This window comes from Chlorocebus sabaeus, chromosome 8 (genome assembly GCF_047675955.1).
Source record: "Chlorocebus sabaeus isolate Y175 chromosome 8, mChlSab1.0.hap1, whole genome shotgun sequence".
In the NCBI taxonomy this organism is placed as follows: domain Eukaryota; kingdom Metazoa; phylum Chordata; class Mammalia; order Primates; family Cercopithecidae; genus Chlorocebus; species Chlorocebus sabaeus.
Genome location: NC_132911.1, coordinates 58829826 through 58856159, shown reverse-complemented (window position 1 = coordinate 58856159; position 26334 = coordinate 58829826). Strand labels below are relative to the sequence as shown.

The 26334-nt window shown below is 38.9% G+C and overlaps 1 protein-coding gene across 1 annotated transcript in view; it reads right to left on the bottom strand.

Moving 5' to 3' along the window:
• RP1 (RP1 axonemal microtubule associated) overlaps positions 1-26334 on the bottom strand; it is a 325891-nt gene that overhangs the window by 247170 nt on the left and 52387 nt on the right. The window lies entirely within an intron of this gene.

Sequence of the window (26334 nt, the reverse complement as noted above, 5' to 3'; positions counted from 1 at the left end):
TGTATTATTTCATTTTCACATTGCTATAAAGTTACTACCTGCGACTAGGTAATTCATAAATAAAAGAGGTTTAACTGACTCACAGTTCCACATGGCTGAGAAGGCCTCAGGAAACTTACAATCATGGCAGAAGGCGAAGAAGAAGCAAGTACCTTCTTCACAAGGCAGGAGACAGAGACAGCGCATGAAGGGGGAGCTGTCAAACACTTTTAAAACCATCAGCTCTCATGAGAACTCACTATCATGAGAACAGCATGGGGGAAACCATCCCCATGATCCAACCACCTCCCCTGCAATCCTCCCTCAACACCTGGGAATTACAATTCAAGATGAGATTTGGGTAGGGACACAAAGCCAAACCAAGTGAATCAGAAAGCTGATCTATAAGAAAAATGAAAGCCAGATGTGGTGGTGCATGCCTGCAGTCCTAGTTACTTGCAAGGCTGAGGTGGAAGAATCGCTTAAGCCCAAGAATTTGAGGTCACAGCAAGCTATGATCTTGTGACAGTACACTCTAGCCTGGACAACAGAGCAAGACCCTATCTCAAAAAAAAAAAAGGAATAAAACAAAAGTGAAGTAATGAGAAATTAGGGAACACCCTCAAGATTACATAAAAGAATTAAGAATACAAAGCAATAAAATTAAGAATGACTGATTTAAATGGCATTCTTTCTACTCATTAGACTGTTTTCCTCTCTTCCAACTTTGAACTAAAATGTATTTCCCATTTTCATCATCAAAATAAATAACCAAAGGCTAGATTTAAATTTTATTTATATGGTACAATAAATACACATTAAATTAATGTATGTTTGTATTTGTATTTTTTTATTTTTATTTGTTTTTTTTGAGAGGGGGTCTCACTGTGTCACCCAAGCTGGAGTGCAGTGGTACGATCTTGGCTCACTGCAACGTCCACCTCCTGGGTTCAAGTGATTCTCCTGCCTCAGCCTCTCGAATAGCTGAGATTATAGGCGCCCGCCACTATACCCTGCTAATTTTTGTATTTTAGTAGAGGTTTCATCATGTCGGTCAGGCTGGTCTCAAACTCCTGACCTCAAATGATCCACCCACCTTGGCCCCCCAAAGTGCTAGGATTACAGGCATGAGCCACTGCACCTGGCCTGCTTGTAAAAAATCTACTTTAAAATATAAAACTATATTTTGTTTGCCCTATACATAGTGGAAAGCCATGTTAGTCTATCAAATCATCTTGGTAGACAATCAGTAAGTAAAAACATAATTTTAAAAAACTAGTCAAGGATGGTCTGTCTTTAACAGTGACAGAAAATGTTAAATTGCAATTACAAACTATAGAGGTAGAAAAATTCTAGCTATGTTCTGTAGGATAACTGGTATGTTAGTTCTTCTTTGAATAAATTGAATACTGCACTTCTGTCTTAGAAATGCAGCAAAAAGAGTTTGGGGGAGAATCAATACTTGCTAGAAGTACAAGGACTAAATCAATCTATCAAGAAATTGCATTTTCCAACAACTAGGATGGAAAGGCTGAAAACTGAGAGAATGGAAATAAAAATAAAAATAATGAAATATGATGTCCATTTACTATAGGTTTGTGCACCTCCCTAAATCATTAAATTATTAAAACCTTAACCCTGCAAGGGAGTACCATAAAAACTGGAGTAGAATCTAAAGATCATGAACTAAGATTCATCTTTCAGTTTATAACTTACATTTCAATCAATACAAAGCCAACAAGTCATTGGGTCGTTACTAGTTGACCACTGTCTAGGGAATAGTAGATGAAAAACATAAGATGATGTCATTGTCTTCTGTTAGCTTGTAATCTATATGAGGTAATAGGCCAACATACCAAAAGAGAAAAACATCAGAATATTCTTAATGTAATATTTTGTGAGGTGAGGTCAGATCACAGAAAAACTAACATAATAAATAAGAAAAATTAGAAGGAGACAGAAAAGAAGGGGAGAACAAGAAGGAGAAAGTAGGGAGGAGGAAGAAAACAACAAGAAGCCAAATAAAAAGAAAAAGAAACATCAGCAGAAAGAAAGTACACAACTTTATGCCATAATCTTTTAAAGTAGAAGTCAAAAGGCAAGTAAGACAGAAGATTTCAGGAGTTTGTAAGGCATCTAACCCAGTTTTCTCAGAAATGCTGTGGGAGAAAAAATGTGAATAGACAAAATTCTAAGTCTTTGAAATATACATATACCACGAGGCCTCAATTTGAAAAACAGTGAGTTGAAGGGGTGAGTAAATGAACTGGAGAAAAAAAGAATGCAGGTAGTGGAAAAATAGCACCTTTTTATATAAACTATCCACTCATTTAATGAGCAAACAGACTGGGGAAAGACTCAATTTACTAGAACAGACACAAAACATATAGAAAATTTGAATAGTCCTATATCCTCTTAAAAAAATAAGTTTATACTGTAAATATTTTTCACAAAGAACTTCTGGCCCAGATGGCTTCAATAGTGAATTTTCTATCAAACCATTCTAAAAAATAGTATCAATCCTATATAAGCCCTTTGGAATAGTTCCCAACTCATTGTATGAGAAGAATATTACTCTGGTACCCAAATCAGAAAAGACATTACAAGAAAACCACAGAGCAATAACCCCCATAAGCATCAATGAAAATATTCTCAACAAAATATTAGAAAACCACATCAACTATAATCTTCAAGTTTATTCCAGAAATGCAAGTTTTTTTAACATTAAGCAGCCAATCAGTGTAATTCACCGTATTAACAGAACACAGGAGAACATAAAATGATACTCAGGATCATTCCTCATTAGAGAAATGGAAATAAACTAAAACCACTGTGGGATAGAGCACTACATATAATAACTAAAATTAAAAACAGTGAAAATACCAAGGTAAGGATATAGAGTAACTAGAACTCTCATGCATAACCAGAGGAAGTGTGAAATGGCATAATACTTTGGAAACAGTTTGGCAGTTTCTTGTAAAGTTCAACAAACTTACCATATATTCCTGAAATTCCATTCTAGTAATCTACCCAAAGAAATAAAAACATACAAAAACTTGTACATGAATTTTCATTGTAATTTTACTCACAATACCAGAAACTGGAGTAACCCAAATGTCCATCAACAGGTTAGTCATGGGTTAAATTCTCTCTTCAAAAAAGATATGTTGAAGTCCTAACCTCTGGTACCTATAAATGTGACCCTAATTAAACATAGGGTCATTGCAGATGTAATTATGATATAAATTAAGATGAAGTCATGCTGGAATAGTGTAGGCTCTTAATCCAATACAACTTAGAAAAGAGACACCCAGGGAAAATGTCATGTGAAGATGGAGGCAGATATTAGCATGATACATCTACAAATCATGGAACACCAAGGACTGCTGGAAATCACCAGAAGCTAGGAGGGACACACAGAACAGGATGTCCCTCAGAGTACTCAAAGGAACCAATTCTGCTGACACCCTGATTTCAGATTTCTAGCCTACAGAACTATGAATGAATAAATTCTGTTGTTTGAAGGCACCAATTTGTGGTACTTTTCTTACAGCAGTCCCAGGAAACTGAAAAAGATTTGGTAATAGGAAGTAGGGTGCTGCTGTAAAAAACACCTAAAGCTAGTTCTAGATAGGCTCTGGAAATAGGCCAAGAGTGTGCCTGAACAACCTCTTGCTAATGTGATTCACTGATCCAATCAGCCATCTCAGCAGAAGCCATAAATAGATGGAGTTACCCAGGAAAGATCTGTGGAGAACAATTGTGTCTAATGGTACAGACCCCTTTGGCATCCACAGAAGACCAACAAGGTTTTTGGAGAATATTATTTCATCAGATGAAAGAAACAGAGATGGGACAAATGACTGTGAGGGCCAGAGAGGGTAAAGCCACTGCCCTTGGGGGCTGAGTGGGTGGGCTGCTGCCTGAGTAGGGCCCAGAGAACAAAGCAGTAAGCCACTGAGGATTACTCTCAGGCCTTGAAATCTAATGAAATTTGCCCTGCTAGGTTTCTAACTCGCTTGGAACACGTGACCCCTTTTTTCCTTTCAGTTTCTTCCTTTTGGAATGGGAATGCTTATCCTATGCCTGTCCCATCATTGTACTTTAGAAGCAAATAATTTGTTTTCTAGTTTCACACGTCTGTGAATGGAGAGGAATTTTGGTCCAAGATGCATTATACCCAGAGTCTCACCCATATTTGATTTTGATAATATATGAAATGAGATTTGGGACTTTGTGAAATTATTATATTTAGATGAGATTTTGAATTTAAAGTTGATGGTGGAATGGTTAAAACTTTTGGGAATATTGGGATGCAGTAAATGCATTTTGCACATAAGGACATGAATTCTCGAGGGCTAGAAAGCAAACTGTAATAGGTGACTAGTGTCCTTATAAGAAGAGAAGAGATACAGAGACAGAGAAAGAGTGCTACACAAAGATGGAGACAGACATTCCAGCTATCCTGCTGCAAGCCAAAGAATGCCAAGAACTGCAGGCAACCACCAAAAGCCAGAGAAGAGGTGAGGAAGGATCTTCCCCTACAATCTTTAGAGGCAGCATTCAGACTTCTAGCCTTCAGAACTGTGAGAATAAATCTGTTGTTTTAAGTTACTCAGTTTGTGGTAATCTGTTACAGAAGCCCCAGCAAACAAAAGGCGACTCTACGGTAAAATGTGTTACATAATGAATACAACTCAGCAATGAAAAGGCACAAACTACTAATAGATGTAACAATTTGGATGAATCTTAAGCTTCATGCTGATCAAAACCCTAGTCACAGGAGTATATACTTCATGATTCCACAGAACTGCTAGGAAAAGGCAGTATAACTGAAAGTAAATGAGTTCTTTCCCAGGGCCAGGAATGGTGGAATTATCTTCAGAGAACATAAAGAAACTATTTGGGATAGAATTGTTCTGTATTTTTATTGAGATGTTAATTATACAGGTGAACACGACTGTCAAAACTCATCACATTTTACATTTAAAATGAGTACATCTCTTTACGTAAATTATACCTCAATAAGTTGATTTTTTTAAACATTAATAAATAAAACTTGTAAAAGTTATAACCCAAATGGTAAAATTGTTTTAAACTGCCACACAAATGAAAAAGGACAAATTTCCTTTATTTGCAAACAATTCATACAATCAATAAAACAAAACTAAACTAAACATGGATATCACAATGGAAAAATGGACAAGAATATGAATAGGCAATTTATTTAAAAAAGAGAAAGAACACAAGTGATCAAGAAATAGAAAATACGCTCAACCTCCCTTATACCTAAAGACAGGCAAATCAAAACATTGTTTTTCATCTATCAGAGTGACAAAAATCTTTGGTTTTAAAACACCTAGTGTGAAGAAATGGGCTTTCTCACACAGTTTGACATCAGTGAAGTTTCATATACCTTTATTGAATGGCAGCTTGAGAATATCTATGAAATTTTACAATGCACATATTCTTTAATGTAACTATTTTACTCTTGTAATTCACTATACAAATATACTCAGAAAGACCCCAAACTATGTGTACTAAGAACATTCTTCAAAAATCTCTTTATCTAAGTAGCAAATATTTAGATATTACAATGTAATGGGGAGCCGAGCAAGAAGATACGAGGCAGATGAGAACAGAGGTAGCCTTTATTGGGCTCCTGGGCAAGGTTCACGGTCCCCTAGGAGGAGGGCCGAGGAAGTCGTGCTCGGGGTGGGTATCAGGGGGCCTTTTATAGGGTGAGGTAGGCAGGGTCTGTAGGTTTCGGTTTTCCTGAGTTAGGTTTCGATTTCTGAGGAATGACGTGAACAGGAGCTTGTGCAGAGTGGGGGTTTTTGGCGGGCACGGGCTTTCTTCGCGTGCTGAGAGTCTTAGCAGGAAGTGAAGGGCGGGAAGTCCTAACAAAGGGCCTCCCATGCCGAATGATACTGCCATGTTGGGTCTAGATTCCTGCCTAACATTCCGACCTCTTTCTAATAAGAAAAAGGGGGTGACGTGTTCATCTGGCTGCTTCCTGCTGATATAGGCTGTGGTGGGGTTCTTCGGAGGTTGGAACTCGGGTGTAGGGGTGGAGTAGCATCTGATTGACAGCAACCCGGGAGGCTTCCTTTATGCGGTCCTGGACAAAGAGGATGACACAGGGAGCTAGACTTGGGAGGACTAGGTGACCAAGGAAGGTCAGGCAGAGGGTCGTTTCCTGCGCACGTGAGTTGTAACTTGGTAGGTGTAACAACCTGAGTGGTCCAATTGGAATCATGTTGGGTGGGCAACTTTTTCAGCTGGGACAGGTGATACCAGGAGGGAAGACCAAGGAGCTTGGCAGCAGTGGGGGTGGCGGGGATTAAGGTGTATGGTCCTCTTCTTTCAGATGACCGTGGATAGTGGGGAATGTGGAGTTTCTAGGAGAATGGTTGCCGCCTGCACCTAAGGGTTACTGGGGACCAAAAACCAGGAATGAGGTATGAGCCTGGCGGGGTTTATCAGGAGGGGAAAGAGAAACATGCAAGGTGCAGAGAGGGGTTGGGCCGGAAGTGAACTGAGGCCCCTAGCTTGGAGAGGAGGTCTCGTCCTAACAAAGGGACTGGGCACAAAGGAATGATGAGAAATGATTGCGAGAAAAGGGAGCCATCCAGGCGGCAAGACAGAGGAGGAGCCTGGCGGTAGGTGGAGGGAGTGCCATCAATTCCTATGACCGTGACAGCGGAGGGATGGCTGGGCCACTGGAGGAAGGCAAAACAGAGTAGATAGCCTCCCGTGTCCACAAGGAAGGATATGGACTTACCCGCTGCCTGGAGCGTAACCTTGGGCTTGGCGAGAGTAGGAGGGATTCTCCAGCCTGGGCCTTTTAATCTTCGTTGGTGTCGAGGAGCTGGAAGACGCCTCCAGTACCTGGAGGAGGCTCATCACGTAGTGGCGTAGCAACTGTCCTCAGGTTGGGGCAGTCTGACTTCCAGTGGCCCATCTGCCGACAGCTCGGACAGGGACGAGTTGGCTTCTCAGGGTTGGGGCACTGCCTGGCCCAGTGGTCTTCATTGCCGCACTTGAAACAGGCACCAGGTGGCGCTTGGGGAGCACCTCCTCTCTGAGAGCTCCTGGAGCCAGCGGGCCTCAGGGCTGCTACCAAGGCCTGGGTTTGGAGTTGTACCTTCTGTTTTAGCCTGGCCTGTTGCTGGGCCTCAGCTGCTTCCTCCCTGGAGTTGTAGACCTTGAAGGCCAGTTGACTAAATCCTGGATGGGAGTTTGAGGGCCCTCCTCCACCTTTTTTAATTTTTTCTGGATATCCGGAGCCGACTGAGAAATAAAGTATGTAGCCAAGACGGTTCCTCCTGCAGGGGAAGCAGGGTCAAGGCAGGTGTACTGAATGAGTGCCTCAGTTAGTTGGCTAAGAAAAATGGCCAGATTCTCATCTGAGTCTTGGACTACCTTCTTTAATTTATCAAAGTTGATTGACTTATTTATTGGAGGCTGCCTGCATGCCAGCAAGAAGGCACTGGACCATCATGTCTCAGTGGCGGCGGCCTGCTTGCCCAACCTGGTAGTCCCAGTCGGGCTCGGCCGAGGGCACCGCCTCGGTGCCAACTGGCATGGCAGGGTCAGTTAAATGAACCTGGTCAGCGTGCTGCCTGGCTGCCACTAGGATACATTCCCGTTCCTCAGGGGACAGGGTTGAGGTCATAATGACATGGAGATCATGCCAGGTGAGGTCATACGCCTGGCATAGGTATCTGAACTCTTTGATATACAGAGTGGGGTTGGCCGAGAAAGAGTCTACATGCTCTTCAATCTTAAGTCTGCCAGTGAAAACGGCACATGGACCGGACCACTCCTTTGGCGCCTGCCACTTCCTGCAAGGGGCACAGGAGGTTGGTCCTGGACCAGGTATGGGCTGAGGCAGGCGAGGAGGAAGAGGAGGTAGGAGAGACAGGGTCCCTCAGGTTTGATGGGGACACAGGAGGAGTGAAGAGAAGAGGTGGCGCAGACGGAGACGGCCAGGGGTCAGAGTAAGGGGGGGCAGTTGAGCGGGGGACTGAAGGGGAAGCGGAAAAAAAACATTAGGGGGCTCAGAGAAAGAGGGGACATTGTTCTTCTTCTGGCCTAAGGAAGATGTCGGGAGCAAGACCTGGGCCAACAAACATTGGGCACAAAGGTCTGGGCGGGAGCGCAAGTCCCAAAAGGCCTGAACATAGGGTACCTCGGACCATTTGCCTAGTCTCTTGCAGAAGTTGGTCAGGTCTATGAGGATGTTAAAGTCTAGAGTGCCCTCTGCAGGCCACGGAGACTGATTATCTAATTTATACTGCAGCCATGCCACTGTGCAGAAGTAAATAAGCCGCTTTCGTTTTAGGTCTTGGCCCAGACCTAAAGTCTGGAAATTAGCCAAGAGGCACCCCAGAGGGGATTTTTCGGTCTGGTTTGGACTAGGCAGCCCCCATGATCCTGAGGTGGGCAGTCCTGAGGCAAAGGGAGCATCCTCCCACTGCCACGCGGAGTGCGGGCTATGGCGGAGTGCCGGGTATGGCGGCTTCTGGGGAGGCTGGACGTCTCCTAGTCCCCGGTAGGGAGGTCACAAGTGACAGACGGGGGACGCCCTGACGTGGCCTCATTTTCGGGCAGGGACTCCCAGAGCCTGCAGGAGGGGGGAAAGCTTACCCAGCAGTGATCAAATTGAGTCTTGGATTTGGTGACACAGCTCCCGCCTCAGAGAGGAGGTCCTGGCTTGGGGAGAGGAGAGCCTGCCCAAACTGGCAGGGGTCCGGGGAGGGGTCTCATCCCAGGTTTAGAGCCTGCCCAAACTGGCAGGGGTCCGGGGAGGGGTCTCATCCCAGGTTTCGGTACCAATGTAATGTAATGTGGAGCCGAGCAAGAAGAGAGGAGGCAGATGAGAAGAGAGGTAGCCTTTATTGGGCTCGCAGGTGAGGTTCACCGGTCCCCTAGGAGGAGGGCCGAGGAAGTCGCCCTCCAGGCGGTATGGGGGAGGGGCCTTTTATAGGGCAAGGTAGGCGGGGTTTGTAGGTTTCAGTTTTCCTGAGTCAGGTTTCGATTTCTGAGGAATGACTGTCCAGGAGCTTGCGCAGAGTGGGGGTTTTGTGGGGGTTTTTTGGTGGGCGCGGGCTTTTTTCGCGCCCGGGCTGTTTTCGCGCACTGAGAGTCTTAGCAGGAAGTGAAGGGTGGGAACTCCTAACAAAGGACCTGCCATGCCAGGTGATACCACCATGTTGGGTCTAGATTCCTGCCTAACAGATATGATCATGTATCTTTAAATACAGAATGAGTTAAATTTTGACTCAGTGCAATACACAACTATTTTAGAAGAATAAACCTAAATGTGCTACAATTTGGATACTATTACCTCAGTTTTACAAATAAAAATGATAATATATACACATGCTGCTATGCACATTTAAAGTTTAGAAAAATCACCTTAAGATACCTTTATAAATAAACTTTAGAAGTTGGAGATGAGAGAAGGAAGACACTTTTTATTTTATACCTGCCTACACTATCTAATATTTTTACTACATGCTATATAAGTTTTACCTTTTTAAATTGGTTAAGTATGTAAAGAGAAAAATACATATAGTGAACCAATGAAAAGTTCTTTGGGAGTATCACCATATAGGAACTCTGTGCCTACATTCTTTCAAAACCAAAAAAAATTTTTCACCTTGTGACTGTAAAAGTCCTCTCTAGAATTATCATTTTATATTCAGAGTTCCTAGTAATCATATGTAAACTGTTCTTCCCAGTATTCACAGGCTAGAAAAATCTTTAATAATCTTCAAGTAATGCCAAACAGAAAAGACTGAACCATTTCTGCAAATCAGTACATTGACATTTAGTGCCACAACTAATTGTGCATCTCTAGTCAGAAATGGCTTGACTTTTCTATAAATGTGAATAGTATCTTTGTGAGGAGAGGAGAGTAGTAGATCTTCAAGGTCACGCAGAATCATTTTGAGATCTAGTCTCTGAAACTTGATTTTAGATAAGTTAAACTTTCTCAGTTTCTTCATTCAGAAAACAGAAATAATACATTCCTCTTATGGCCTTTAGGAGAGCTAAATCAGACAACATGTGTTAAGCACATAGTACAGTGCCTATTACATAACAGCTACCCAAGAAAGGAAAGTTATTATCATTGTAATTGTTACAAAATTACCTCTTTTGCATCAATTAGATTATGTGTTCTCATGAGAGCAATAATAATCCCAAAGGACAAAACCTGGTTTTTGGAGGGCAAAAAATCTTAAATATACAATGGTTTGGGGCCCTCTAAACTCAGGGCTATCTGGCAAAACATTATTCCTTAGTATTTAATTTCTCTCATTAGCAGAAGGCAATAACAGAAAAAAAGTTGAGAAGTTAATTAAGCTACTTAAGAATTACATGTAAAAACCATTATCAACCTTGGAAATTTCAGAGGACAAATTTATTATATAAATGGAAATTAATCTCCTAATATACAAAATTAGAGAAATAGTGCCTGTGTCTGTCTACATGCCTGAGTGATTGTAATTCATATACACAACAATAAAAAGAAACAGGAAAGGATCAGCCTTCATGATATAGGTATGTAGCCACTGGATTACAATGGTGTCTATAAGGAGATTTATATTGATGGGCAAATATAAGTCACAAATACTTGGGATTAAACCATTGGAAATCAAACTCCAAGCAAGGCAATAAGAGAATTCAATCTTAGCCACTGTTGTTTGAAAAAGATTGTGTGAAATCAGAAGCAGCCATAAAATAACTTATAAGTAGTATATGTTACAGAACTAATGGAAGATAACTGGTTCTCTTTTCATGCCAGAAAAACCTAAACTAGCAAAATACCAATTTGAGTGTCCAAGATAATGATGGACTGCTTTACAGATGGGCAGGGTCATTTTGTGTAGTTCTCTCCAGTACTCTTGTGCATGCTGCCTCTAATCACCAGACGACTTGACTCCATCTTTCTATGGTCTCTCTTTTCACCCAGGAATATAAGGCCCAAGGCTACTTTTCCAGTGTAGATAAAATTTACATAGCAGGGGGAAATTCCAGGCCAGGCACTCAAAGCTTTAGTCTCCAGCTGCTGGTTTAGCAGTTTAAAAAGAAAAAATGGAAGAACCTAAATTGGCCAAAGCAATTTTGAAAGAGAATAAAGTTGGAAAAATTTACACTATCTGGTTTCAAGGCTTACTATAAAGCTACAATAATCAAGATGGTATATTGTGGCATACAAATATATGCACAAATCAATGAAACAGAACAGAGAATGCAGAAATGCACCCCTACACATGTGGTTGATTAACTTTTGACAAAAGACTATCCTTTCTAATTCAAAGTATTCAATGAAGAAAGGATAGTCTTTGGAACAAAGAGTGCTGGAATAACTGGATATCCATTTAAAATAAAATGAATCTCAACTCTTACCTCCCACAGTATATTAAAAAAAAAGAGAGAGAGAGAGCTCAAAATGGGACAAACAGACCCAACGTAAGAACTAAAATGATGAAACTCCTAAAAGAAAACACAGGAGAAAATCTTGTCATTGACATAGGCAGGCAGAGATTTCTTAGATAAGACTTGAAAAGCATGAGCCATACAAAGGAAATAAACAAACTGGGCTTACCAAAATTTAAAACTTGTTCATTCAAAATCCCACCACTAAGAAAGTAAAAAGTCAAGCTATTAGACTGGGAGAAAATGTATGCAAGACATACATCTGAATGTAGTGTATATTGTATTATATATATAATTGCTTCTCAGCCTTTTGGCTAAGATCAAGTGAATATATTGTACCCAGAATATGTAAAGAACTCTTGCAGCTCTAGATTTCAAATGCCCAACAGAAAATAAATCTGAAAACACACTATACCACAAAAGATACATGAACAGCAAATCAGTACATGTAAAGAGGTCCAACAATAGTCACTTAGAAAAATGCAAATTAAATGCAGAAAAGTAAACACACTGGTATAGCTAAAATTTAAGACTAACAATAGCAAGTGCAAACCAGAATACAGAGCAACTAGAATCCTCATATATTGTTGGTAGGGATACAACATGATACAACTACTTTTGAAAGGAGTTGGCAATTTCTTATTAACATACAATTACCATACAAGCTAACAATCTCGCTCCTAGATATTTACCTAGGAAAAATAAAAAACATGTCCTGCAAGAAGACTGGTCATGAATGTTTATATAACTTATATCCATAATAGCCAGAAACTGGAAATAAATGTATATTAGCTGGCAAATGTATAAACAAAGTGTGGTATGTACATACAATGAAATACCACTCAGCAATGAAAAACAAACTACTGATTCAGGAAACAATAATGAATCTCAAAATCATTTTGCTAAGTAAAAGAAGCAGATAGCAAAGATGCCAGACCATAAGACTCCATTTGCAAAAAATTCTAGAAAAAAACAGTACAGCCACAGAAAGTGAATCCATGGTTTCCAAGGGTTGGGAAAAGGGGAGAAGCAATCAGCTATAAAGGGAAATAAGAAATCCTTTTTTGGGTGATGGAAATGTTCTATTATCTTACTGTAGTGGTGATTACGTGAATACATATGTTTGTCAAAACGCATCAAATCATAACACTTAAAATTGGAGAGATTTTATCAAATGTAAATTATACCCAAATAAAGGGTGAGAGAGAGAGAGAGAGAAGGAAATTAAAAATTAAGGAATTATTCCAGAGGTTCATCAGGCTGAGGTAATATTCATAATAGAAATTTTAAAATGAAAGAACAAAAAAAAAAAAAAAAAACAGAAGGGAAAGATCACAGAAATAATATAAAACAAATTACCAGAACTAAAGGATATGGGTACTGAATGCCTCGTGTAACAAAAACAAACCAACCAACCCTATACAAGTATGTATTATTGTGAAATTTCAGAATACCAGAATAAACAGACGGTCCTAGAATCTTTTGGGAAGGAGAGAGGGGTCACATGTGTGGGAGCAGAAATGAGAATGGCTTAGTACTTTTCATGTTGGGACTAAAAAATAAAAGACAAATTTTTAAAGCTTTCAAAATGTTTGACTTACTTCTAACGTATAATGCCATGTAATTTTTATCCATTAAACATGTGAGAATAAAGATTTTTTTGTGTGTGTTTGTTTATTTTGAGATGGAGTCTCACTCTGTCGCCCAGGCTGGAGTGCAGTGGTGCAATCTTTGCTCACTGCAACCTCCACCTTCTGGGTTCAAGCGATTCTCCTGTCTCAGCCTCCTAAGTAGCTGAGATTACAGGTGCATGCCACCACGCCTGGCTAATCTTTTGTATTTTAGTAGAGACAGGGTTTCACTGTGTTGCCCAGGCTGGTCTCAAACTCCCAAGTTCGGGCAATCCACCTGCCAAAAGATATTTTCATACATTCAATAAAAAAAAAAAAACTCCCATGCACCCCTTATTATAAACTATAAGACAATTTTCTCCACCTAAATTGAGGCCTAAACTAAGATTTCAATAAATCAAGACATCCAATATAGAGAGAAAAAGGAGATTCCCAGGATGTTGCTGAGGATGACAACTGCACAGCCGACTTGGATTGAAGCAGTTCATGTTGGATGAGGAGGGAGCTGGGTAGAGGAGTTGGGAAGGGACTTCCCCAAGGAATGCCTTCAAGAAAAATAATGTCCCCAAGGGAAAAAAAAATAGGATAGATAGGCACTTTTATGCTGACAGAGTCAGCCCTGGGGAAGAGTTCAGTAATAAATGATAGTGCATTTTTAATCCAAGGAAAACAAAAAATAGTTCAAAAAAGAAAATGTAGTCAGAATATACTAAAAGGCTCAGCTGAGAAAAATATTTACATATGCACATGGTTATTAATAAAAACCCTGTAATTTAATTTAAAAAAATTATACTGGCAGAGACAGGAGGTGGGAAGCTGAAGGTGAAATATCAATAGACAAAATCTAAAATTGAAAAAAAAAAGCAGTATGTCTCTAAATACAGAAATAAACAGCAGAAAAACAGCTAAACATTTTCAAGAAAGATGCCTCTGTGCAGTGGGAATTAGGTATATACAGGGTCAGAAAGTGACCTGGTCAGAAACTTTTATTTTGAGCCTTGCACTTCTGATTAAAACTAGTTATAAATGTGTAGCTTTGGTAAGAAATAAAAATGCAAATGGAAGAGTTCATCACTGAAAGAAGTACAACTTCTATGCTGGATAGCCTGCCAGTGCAGGTCTACTGTGTGATTCTAGCTCTTAATGCCTTATAGACACTAGGTGGTCAGCTGTATGCAGAGACTTGTCCAGCTAGGCACTCACTGTGGACCCCATTCCTAACCCACTCAGGACCACCCAGGAGTTCAGTCAGTCCTGTTGAGCTATTACATAGCACTCTACATACTTTGACATTTCATGACAACCAGACATTTCATGAGACTCTATTTGTTGATCCAGATTAGGTCTACAAATTCCTAGTAGGATACCGAACAGGGCATACAAGGCTAACCTTGACATCAACCTCCTGAAGGAAAAGCACCAGACAATCTCCATAATGCTATACTACCCCATGCCTCCTGAAAGGGTAACAGGACAGAGCCCATTGTGCAGATTGGTGCAAACTAATAGGTGAACAGGGAGAAAGTAAGCAAAGGCATAAAATAACAAATCTAGAGAACTTTCTCTTGGTCCCAGTCATTCCTCATATAATGGCTTTTTGACTGAGAATTTCTACTAACAGGCCTATGTTGAAATACATGTCTAAAACAAACTCCAATGTCATTTAAATGACATGAAATTATTCTTTTGGATTCCCTATACCACATCCATGAGAATAAATGGGACACATATGTATGCAAGTGTGTTTTTTGTTTTTGTTTTTTGAGAGGAGTTTTGCTCCTGCCGCCCAGGCTGGGGTACAGTGGCATGATCTCAGCTCACTGCTACCTCCGCCTACTGAGTTCAAGAGACTCTCCTGCCTCAGCCTCCTGAGTAGCTAGGATTACAGGCACCCATGACCAGGCCCGGCTAATTTTTGTATTTTTAGTAAAGAAAGGGTTTCACCATGTTGGCCAGATTGGTCTTGAACTCCTGACATCAGGTGATCCACCCACCTCGGCCTCCCAAAGTGCTGGGATTACAGGCATGAGCCACCGTGCCCAGCCAAGTGTTGTGATTTTTATGATAGTTTCTTTCTAATGTGGTCTAGAGGTTTTTCTTGAGAGTGGCCATAAGCTCCAGCCTTGCCCTGGCCAGAAATTCAAAGGATTTGGTTGTAGATGTTGACAGTACGCCTTCCATGGAATGCCTCTTTATCCTGAAGGATGCCTACTGCCTAAGTGTCTGCCCCATGACTAGGTGTCCCTCTCACAGGAAACTGTTTTTATAGGCAGACACTCTTGTGGGTCTTGCCTGACCTGTATCCAGATTATTCCTGTCATACAGTCACTCTCTAAGATAGCCCTGACCAAAAAGAAGGCTATGTTAAGAGTATCTATGCCAAATGAGACACAATGAAGTGAAATGAAAATGCATGAAACATAAGAGTTTATTATTCACAGTTCCCAGAAAGGTTAGGGGTACCAACATAAAGAGGTAGCAGGGAGCTCAATCAGCAAGGGGTCAGTGGGGAAAAGGAGAGGAAGAGGGAGAAACGGAAGAAGGGAGATTGGGAGAAAGAGCAGTTGGGAGAGAGGGAGGAGGAAATCTCTGGGACTGTGTATGCCTTTATTAAGGTCTATGGGCATTATCCCTTAGGCTTTCTTGTGGGGGTTGTAGATGGGCTAATTTAAAGAAATAAGTTCCCCTCTTCCCTCCTGAAGGGGTGAACCTATTTACGTGACTCTGGTGTTGACCATTACATTTTATCATGTTCAGTAGCTGTGGAGTATGTTGGGTTTGGGGTCAAAGAAATGAGGAATAAGTAGGCCATACGGCAAACAACTACATGGGAAAGTAAGGTTTTAACTAAGCCAAAGGTAACAGATTAGGACTAAATTTCAAATATTATGTCAGGCCTAAAACTGGATGCTGAGGCAGCAACTGCATTAAATAAACTTATAAATATATATATACGAATATTTATATATATGAACATAAATATAGTATTTAGCTTTGTATCACCCACTTCTATTTTCACTCTCAATATAATGAATTCCTGCTATGTGCAAGTCATGTTTTCCCATGAACCTACCATCCTATCTTAATTTACTTGGTTGTATTGATTCACCTGAGCTTTAAGCAGTCTCACGTAGGTAGTAGTCTGTAGACTGCAGCCATTTATCAACATTAGAGTTACAGAAGAAAAGAACTATTTTCAAGAGGAAAAGCAGCTAAACGATTTTTACTCCATTGCCCTTTGTTTTTTGTTCTTGCTGTTACTGATTGTTATGATAATCTGTGTATGAATCAAAAAGTAAACATTAATATATGAAATACCTATGCATAGAGAAAAGACTCGTGCATGTCCTTTAGAAAGAATTCCCATTGTTAAAAAATAATCATTGTATATTACATCTAAAGTCCATGATGGGAACTGTTTACTAATTTTTGTCTAGAACAAGATGAACATATCTTCTCTAAACCATCAAACATAGTACTTGTCTCTGAAGGTTTGCTGTTTTGCTCCTTAATTTTCAAAAGCTTTTCAGTCATACAATCTCTGCTATGACTTGGGAATATTCCCTTAATAACTTAGCACTTAAGTCACTGGAAGATAAACCCTTTTGGGAAAAAAACTGTGAAATACCTTGAAAAGGACAAAAAAGAAATTACTAAAGTGCCTTTTCAAGTCCTCTTGGGGTTACCTCTGTTTTTTCATTATCTTTAAATTATCTGAAAATCCTGCAAATTATAAAAACATAGATAATGCAAACTATTCTTGTCCATAGAAATATAAATTGGTTGTGTCCAGGGAATGTAATCTTTGTCCTGGACAGACCCAAATTCATTTCAGCATTTCTTATTGCTTATTTTTAGTGATACTTTAAATTCTTCCTTCAGCCCATTGTATATGTTAGTAATTCCCTACGTAATTGGTAAGTTAAATAAAATCTTTGGCACATGATCATGTTATATCTGTACGGAATTCATGATTTTGCTTTTTAAAAACAATTATCCTTTAATACCTTAATGGACAAGACAGTAGAATAGTAGGAAAAATGCTAAGTACTTTGGATTAAAATAACTCTGGGCAGTTATGGAATCCTTCTTAACCTCAATAAACAGGGAATAGAAAGTCATTTTGTTTTCGGGGTAGATCTGTACATAGAGTATCAAACCACAAAACTCAGGACTTTTTATGAGGATCAAATACAGATATTAAAGTAAAAGTGCTTCTTTACTAGCCTCTGTGAGTTTTAGTCCCCTTCCTGCTACATTAAAGATACTATTACCCATCAAGAGGGTTGTTGTGAGGACTAAGATAATACACATAAAGAACTTAGCCCAATATTTGGCACCAAGCAGAGGCTCAAACTGTTAGTCACCTTCACTTTCATAAAGGGCCAGATGACTAAATCTTGAAAATATTACATTTCATATACATGCACACAATAAAGCTAAAATACATCTTGGTCAGAAGAACACCAACTTTGAAAAGCATATCAAAGATATTAACACAAATAGCTTTTTAAAGAAAAAATAGCTAAAACATGTTTAACACTATGTGCCAACCTCTGTGCTAAGAGTTTTACAAGTATTTTCTCTAGTGATCCTCTCACAACCACCTTATAAGGTAGCTCCTCATAAGTACTTTAATGAGTGCCACAAATATGGAATGCAGTTTCAATACCTCAGTTTACACTCTGAAAAATGAGGCATGTTTTTTGTCACTGAAAAGTTGCATTATAGTATTTGAAAGTGTCATGTAAAAATTACCCCCATCCACTGAGCCAATGGCTCATTAACTTAGTTTCAACTTGAATGAGGGGATTTTGGTGGGTGCCATCTTCCCCAAATTGGGCTTTCCTTGGAATCAATTCTGATGATTCTTGAGGGTTGGCATTTTTGAGTGCCTCTACGTTTGAACTTTTGCTCCTTGCTACTAATAGTATATTTATTTTAATTCTGAACACTGCTACTTCTTCTGGGTTTACTATTTGGGGGATGCCTGCACAGTTGGACATTCAGCTTTCACTGAAGCAGAAGCACGAAGCTCAGAGACTGCCCCAATGCTTAAAGCATTGCCTTTATCCATGCAAGCCTCTCAGAGTGCCTGAACCTTTGACAGCGCATGGCACAGCTGCCATCTGGTGGGCAAAACACAATAATTTCACCACTCTACCTTGGAACCCAGACTGAATTCTGAGTAAGGGATGCTACACTTCCATACTCAGCCCTTCAGGTACTTCATCTCTAAAGCAAAAGCTAGGTCTCTATAATATTCTTAAATTTCCTCTCAAGTTTCACTTACTCTTCTAAATTTCACAGTGTGACAAGATTTTTTTAAATATAAATCTTGTAAAAATAAAAACATGCTTTGAATGTTTAAAAGAAAAAATCATCTTTACAGATATTTTAAGGATGAGTAAAATACCGCTTTCATAAAATATTTAAAAACCTAAAAAAAAACAAAACACTGAGTTCTATCCTTCAGCATATTTGCACATACTTCTATATGTATGGATCTGAAATTAGTAAGAGTTAAGAAAAACTAAATGCCTTCAAAAGCACTTCTTACCCATTAACACACATTTATTAGGTACTTACCATGTCCCAAGTATGAAGCTAGCTCTGTGAATAAGATGTGGCCTAAGATCTCAGAATTCAATGTATGTGAACATGTTCATTTTAAAGAAGAAGTATGTTACACAGTCATGCATTACTAATTCATGGTTGTCACTCCAGCTTCTCCCAATTATTATGCACCAAAGACACTGTTTGGTGTAATATTATTGCCAAAAACTACATACTGCATGCCATATTTCTTGAAATCTCCTGGTTTTTATAAGTGATTTCCTCAATATTCTTGGGTATATCTGTATTTTATACCTTCCAAATTAAAAAGAAAAATTCTTTCCTTGTCTCACTGCACTAGCAAATGAGTTCTAATTTTTTAAAAAATATCTTATCCCTGGCCAGGCACGGTGGCTCACACCTGTAATCCCAGCACTTTGGGAGGCCGAGGCAGGTGGATCACCTGAGGTCAGGAGTTCAAGACCAGCCTAACCAACATGGAGAAACCCCATCGCTACTAAAAATACAAAAATTAGCCAGGTGTGGTGGTGAATGCCTATAATCCCAGCTACTTGGGAGGCTGAGGCAGGAGAATCACTTGAACCCAGGAGGCGGGGGTTGCAGTGAGCCGAGATCACACCATTGCACTCCAACCTGGGCAACAAGAGAGAAAGTCCGTCTCAAAAAAAAAAAAAAAAAAAAAAAATCTTATCCCTTCTTCCTCACATGAAAACAATGGCAAAAATGTAGTAAGCCCAGTGCAGTGGCATGTGCCTGTAGTCCCACCTACTTGAGAAGCTGAGGATGGAGGATCATTTGAACCCAGGAGTTCAAGACAAGCCTGGGAAACATAGTGAGTATCAGCCTTCAAAAAAAAAAAAAAAAAAAAAAGGTAGTAAAAGAGCATTAATTTTCAAGCACAAAGAACTGGGTTCAAATCCTGGCATGATACCCTACTGTAAACCAGTCATGAAAGTCCTTTACCACCTTCTCCTAACATCTCTATTTAAAAAAAAAAAAAAAAAATTCTGGGGGAGTAATAAAGCCACATTCACAGTGCCTTTATGAGGAAGAATTACACACAAAAACCCTGCAGGTGTACCATAGTCCCTGGTACACAGTAGGCACAAAATTAATGTAAATTATTTTCTCCTATTTTTTCTCCAAAACTTTGTGCTCCTTCATTCACTACAATTTCTCATTGCTTACTACAGAAACTTACATAACATTATAACTTCCATATTTTCATTAAAAGAAAGCATCACTTAATGTTTTTTTAAAAAGCATACTCTATGTAGAAGTAGTCTCCAGCTGATGAAGTAGCAATTCATAATTTTTATGAATTTATGACTCATGCTGAACTGACACCAACATTATTCTTGACGTAATTAATTTAGTTACCTTTTGTTCCTCAATGCCAAATTTATGTTATTTTAGCATCTCCATGTGTGGCCCCCAAAATACTGACCATTCTAATATGAGTCAGTTGTAGACAAGAGGCATAGATTTCCAAGTTTTCTAAGACTTGTTTCTATACCATCATATAGTAATGGAGCGGAAGGAATCTTAAAAGCTTTCCTGGTTAACTCCTGGGAAATATACCACAGTTATTCAAACCAATTGATACTTGATAGTCTAGTCTATTAGAAAAACAGTAAATCCTGTCCCATGGAAATGCTTGCAATTTCACTGGATATTCTGAGGAACTGGACTCAACACATTTGGCACAAGAAACTATGAGATTGTTGTGGACATCTTATAATTATACCTTTTATCAAATCAGTAGTTAAAAAGAAAAAGTAATGTACTTTGAGGTTATGTCTATTCAATTTATTCACCAATACATTCAATATACATTTTATACCAAGCTAACAACATTTTTTAAAAAGGATATAGTTCTTGTCCTTAGCACATTTTGATGGCCTGAGCAAAAAAATCATAGATACCAAAAAAAAAAAAAAAAAGTAAGTTCAGAACAAAACCGGATAGAAACTTCCAAAATAAGAGAACCTGAGTCTGTAATTGTTGGAAAAACAAAGAACAGAGAAATTATGAAAGTCAAACTGGTTATCCAAAGTAAGGTTTTCCAGGGTAAGTTCATTTTGAAGAAGTGGGACATTCTTAGAGGTTATCTAGTCCATATTTGTCACATGTGCTTCATTTCATTATGGGAAAAAATGAATTGACAAAGAATGTGCTGATATTGAAATTATAAATCTTCTTGTTCTCTACTGCTTTCAAGATCAGTTAAATTTAATATGTCTTCCTCTTCCCAAATGAAAAGGTTTTCACCCTCAAACATACAAAGTTCTTCTAAAGTATTTCTGTTGCTAATATTTAAGGAGGTCTCAACTTGGCAAATATCTAAGAGGCAAGCTTGACCAAGCATTTCAAAGAAGTAATGACAGTTGGTATTTTCTCTTACTATTTGGTTGAGATTTGTTCTTGAGCCCTGGAATCTGTTATTTAATAAGTTGTTATTCTCATCGACTGCTTTAAACATTTCGTTTGTCTGACTGCTGAGGTCTTGTGTATCTGAATTCATATTACTCACAACAAACAATGATGTGTGCAAGAAATTCATACAAAGCCTTTCCTTCAAATCTGGTTGGAATTTCTTTAAATTACCTTCTTCCTCTAACTCCAAAAAGTTAATTCTCTTTTGTTTTCTTCTTTTACCCATCAAGTCGAATGTGTTATTGAAATAAAACTGATCAAATATATCACCAATGGCATTATCAATATGATTTTGTCTCATACTTGCTTTATTGTTCTCTTCCCTGAACACTTTTTTGTCTGTCTGAAGTAAATATGGGTGTATTTTCATCCATAAATAAAAACCCAAGAAATTTTCAATATCAGATTCTTTGCGATATGCAAATCCTCGGTCTTCCTCATTCACGGGTTGGATAATAACAGTTAGTATTGGGCAATGTTGACCACAAAGAGCATACAGTTTATCCAACGAGTCAGCTTCCTGAAGTGTACCATGAATCATATTACTGCCAGGCAATGGTTGGTTTTTAATAGCATCGTCAGAGACAGGGTAGACTTTGTTACTAGCAGACGTAAAAGAATGAGTGACAGATGTGCATACTCTTTCTGACTGATGATTATTACCCTTCTCCTCTGTATGGTGATTTGCTATTCTTTCCTTGGCAGAGGTTTCATTGTGAACATCCTCATGAAAAGGTTCTGAGTCACTACCATGAGGCATGTTAAAGTAATTGCATTTTAGTTCAAGGGGTTGAGTTAGTTCCTCAAGTTCTGAAGAGGAGAGTTCATCCATGACTGGGCCTGGAGCCAAATTACCAAAATGTGAATATGGTACCTCACTGCTGTTATTATCAAGTAGGGTGTCCACTGATGTGGTGTCTGCATTGCCACACATGCCAGGATTTTCAGATGACATCCTTAGCAAATGATTTTCTTTCAGAAGCCATTTGCCTTTGTCAATCAGTACTCCTTCCTCTATGTCTGTGAGGATTCTGCTATGATCATTTTGTTTCGTACCAGGTTCTACAATGTCACCCCCATAATAATCGTTCCTCACACCATTAACATCACACTTATCTTGTCTTTCCTCCTGGAATTCCTGCAACATAGGTGAACTAGTAGATACCTGTTCAGAAGAGCCAAATGACTGCCCTTCAGAATCATAAAGACTTGCTTTCCTGGAACACTTAAATTCCACAGAATTATAAGGACAAACCTGAGATTTGCGGGTAGACCCAGGAAAAAAAGATGGCTTGATAATATCTGCTTTACCGTAAAGTTTTTCTATTGCCCTTTTAACAAATCCTATGTTGTATTCTTTCTCTTGGGCAAGTTCGCCACTGTCATTGGGATCATCACTGGATGTTTTATATGGCTGCTCACTGTCACTGTCTGGTCGATAGTCTGACCAATCAGAAGTCACTGGACTTCTGATGCATTTTTTTAAATCAGGAGAGGACTCTGAATAACTTCCAGCTTCCATACTTTTCACCATCATTTTTACCATCTTAGTTTCTCCTTCATTAGTCTCCTTTTCACTATTTTGCTTAGAATCATAGCAAAAAACTAAAGATGGTGGTGTTGCCAGCCTTTTACTGATTATTTCATAAATTATACCATTCCTTCTTTTTTCTTCCATAACATTCTTACCAGAGATGTCTATCAATTCTAAAGTTTTACTAGCCTCTAACTCTTCTTGGATTAATTCTTCAATGGCTTGCTCTCCTCCATTTACCACTGTATTAAAGATACCAGTGTCCTGGTTTTCTAATTCTTCAAAAGATTCCAATTCTGAAATGTTTCTTTCACTTGATGTCATGCTGTTGGTTATTGAGCCTGGTTCTTCAGAAGTCCTTGGTTCTTCCATATCAAAGGAAGTATATGCATTTTCATCCTGAAACTTCTTTAGTGAACAATTTTTAAAATCATCTAGAGAACTATGTTTCTTATCAAGTTCTGCTTCTTTTTCACTTAGGCAAAGTCCACAGGAGCTTAAATTACTGACATTTTGATGTGATACCAATGTATTAAAGCCATTTTTATATTCAGGGTCTGTCAAAATATTTAGATCTTTCTGAATGTCATCACCTCTTTCTGACTCTTCAGTTGATTCCAAGTTATCAGTATATGTGTTTTCTTTGGAGTTGGAAAAGTCAATGGTATTGCAGACACTGACAGGAACGTAGGTCTCAACAGTTGGGCAAGCTCCCTCATAGATATGGTTCTCCTTTTGAGCACAAGCCTTGTTGGAAAACACAGTATCAGTAAGTGAACAGACCTCTCCTAGGAAACAAGCCTTATTCATAGAAGTCTGATCCACACCATAACCATCACTAGGAAAATGAGTGTCACTGGGGTTACATGTCTCTTTTGGAGGATAAGTCTTATTTACAGTCCACGTCTCACATGGAGAGCAAGTCACTTCCAAAACACAGACTTCATGGGCACAAGCCTCACTGGCAGAGCAGTCTCCATCCAAAGAGGAGATTCTTTGTGTTCTTTCATTTTCACTGCACTTAGGAACACACTGAATGCTGACTGTGGAACAATTTGCAGAAAGATCTAGTGGAACCACGTCTTGTTCTTTCTCACTGAGTCCAAAGTAGCTTGTAGTTGACTCCACTAAATTGGCAACAGCAGCTTTCAAGTCATCAGCTTCCTCTGTGATGGCTATGTGCTTTAGAATCTCCAGTAACGCAAGTGTTTCTGAAGATTTGTTGGTAGTCTTGTGAGCATCAACTTGACAGAAGCTATTCATACTTCCCTTTAGATTTAGCACCAAGAGCCAAGCTAGAAGGAGATTAGTGGATGAATTACATATTGCAGAATGAAAGGGAACATTTGCAAGTGAACCTGGCATTTGAACAACTCCATTCTGAGTCTTGGGAATACCAGGAACTGAAGCTTGCAATTGGTGAAGCATCAGGACTGGTAAGAGGTCTTTTGGAGTTTCCTCTTCTATAGGATCTACTTGAATGGCAGCCTCTACACTTTGCCTTTTTCTAGCTAGGTTTATTTCCTGGTAAACAAGTTTTTTCTCTGGTCCTGATTTTTCAGCAGCTATATGACGTTTAGTATTACGATCATTAATAGCTGACTGTGACAAAGTACAATGTTCATGCAGGGAAACCAAATAAGCATCATTCAGAGATCCAACTGGTGTCTCATGGAGATCTTCTTCACCAGTATCACTGGCAATAAAAGACTTATCTCCCTCTTTACATAGATTATCTCCTGTCAAACTGGCAATTTTAGTTATGTGCTTATTACTTTCCATAACAAAATTATTTATTTTTCCAGAACTTTTATGGGGATCATTCCCTGGAAAACTATGATTGTTACAATTTACCACACTCATTTCATTTCTACATACTGGAGCTGATTTTATAGGCTTTAAAGTTGGATATGGATTTATGTTCTGCAACCAACTCTGTATATAATTTTGAATTGAATGATGAGCAATATCCTCAGGAAAATCAGGTTTTTTCAAAGAAGCTAAGGAATTTGCCCTGGTTGTAGCATGTTGTTTACTTACAACAGCACTTGCTTTCAATTTATCCCCTTTTTGTTTTTTCTGGCTTCTTAAAGTTATGTGTGAATCAGTACCTAAACTCTTCTTTGCCATTCCTCTCAAATAACCAGATGCCACTTCTGCTTGAGATTGTGGTGCATAAAAATATTTGGGTTTTTGCTCAAGGATGTTAAATACATGAAATAAACTTTTATTTTCAAAAGTACTTTTGCAATATTTAGATTCATTGTGAGGAAACACTTTATCTCCTTGACAGATTTCTCTTTTTTTAGGTGCTCCCAAGCTTACTTTCTTTAGTGATTTAGATTTTCTTTTGGTTAAAAGTCCTTGAACCTTGGAATTTTGAGTAGTATTTAATTTATTTCTGTGGAAATTCTTCGAAATCGTGGAATTGAGATTACTTTTGGAACAAAAAGTATTTGATTCAATTACAGTATCACTTGTCTGGAGGTCTTCCTCACAAAGTATCCCTCCTTTAAGGGGACTATCTGAATCTTGCAATATCATTTCCTTTCTAATTCTACCTCTTGTGTTTATTCTCTCATTCTTATTAAGAATTCCTTTGGTTGCAAGCTGTCCATCTTGATATCTGGAATTTATTGCTTGCTGTCGAGATTTTTTCTTCTTTTTGCTGGCAACAGATGACAAAATCTTCTTTTCATTTTTTGGAAGTTTTGTTAAACCACACTGAGCAAATTCATTAATTAGTCTGTCAATTCTTGCAGTGACAGTAGAGGATGCTTCTGAAGCTGTAGCCTCAGAAATATTTTTGTCAGTTCCAGAGTTGGTACTTGAAAAGTGGGTTGCATCTGCTGAAATAGGGCTGAACCTATCATTGGTGTTATCATAAGCTTTGAAGTTCTTGATACCAGTTTTGTTGTCTGATACCAAACTATCAACTACATCTTCCTCCACAATTGAGTTATTTGATATAGTTGACGGCAAACCATTATTATGGGACATCTCTAACATCTTCTGACTTGTAATTTCTATAACACCAGCACTTATTGCACTTGACTTAAGCAGTCTGTTTTCCTTTTTTCTTTCTAACAATGACTCCTCCATTTGATCATTGTTATTGATCTGAACAAGTACTGGTTTGTTAGATACTGCTGACATTTTACTGCAAGAATGTGTAAACATATGATACTCAGACTTGTTTTCTCCACTTTCCCTTTCTTCACTATAGGAAAACTGTCCAATCATTTTCTCTTGAACCTCAGTTTCAGATACTAAGGTCACACTGCCTATCACAGATTTCTTTTGTCTCACTCTTCTTAGTCCAGGTGTAGGGGGCCTATAAAAACGACGCTTTGCTTGATCCTGAGTTCCCTGGGTGATATCTGTGTCCACAGTAGCATTCTCCCAACTAGCAGAACTGCAAGTTTCAGCCTCTTCATCTGTCGTTTGAATGTTTATCTCCTCTGGTAAACTGCCTTCTTGATTACTGCTTCGCTCCATAGGTGACACATCTGCAGAGAATGAACATGCTGCAAGCTTTAAACCAGATGATCGACTTTCTGTTCTTCCTGGAAAACTCATCTCACTCTTTTCATCATTATTAGAAGGACCAGTTTTACTAACAGTAGTTGTCCATTTTATGGTTTCTTCCTCTTTTATTCTGAATCGAACTTTCATCTCAACTGTCATAGTGCCATCTTGATTAAAAATAATTGATTTCTCAATATC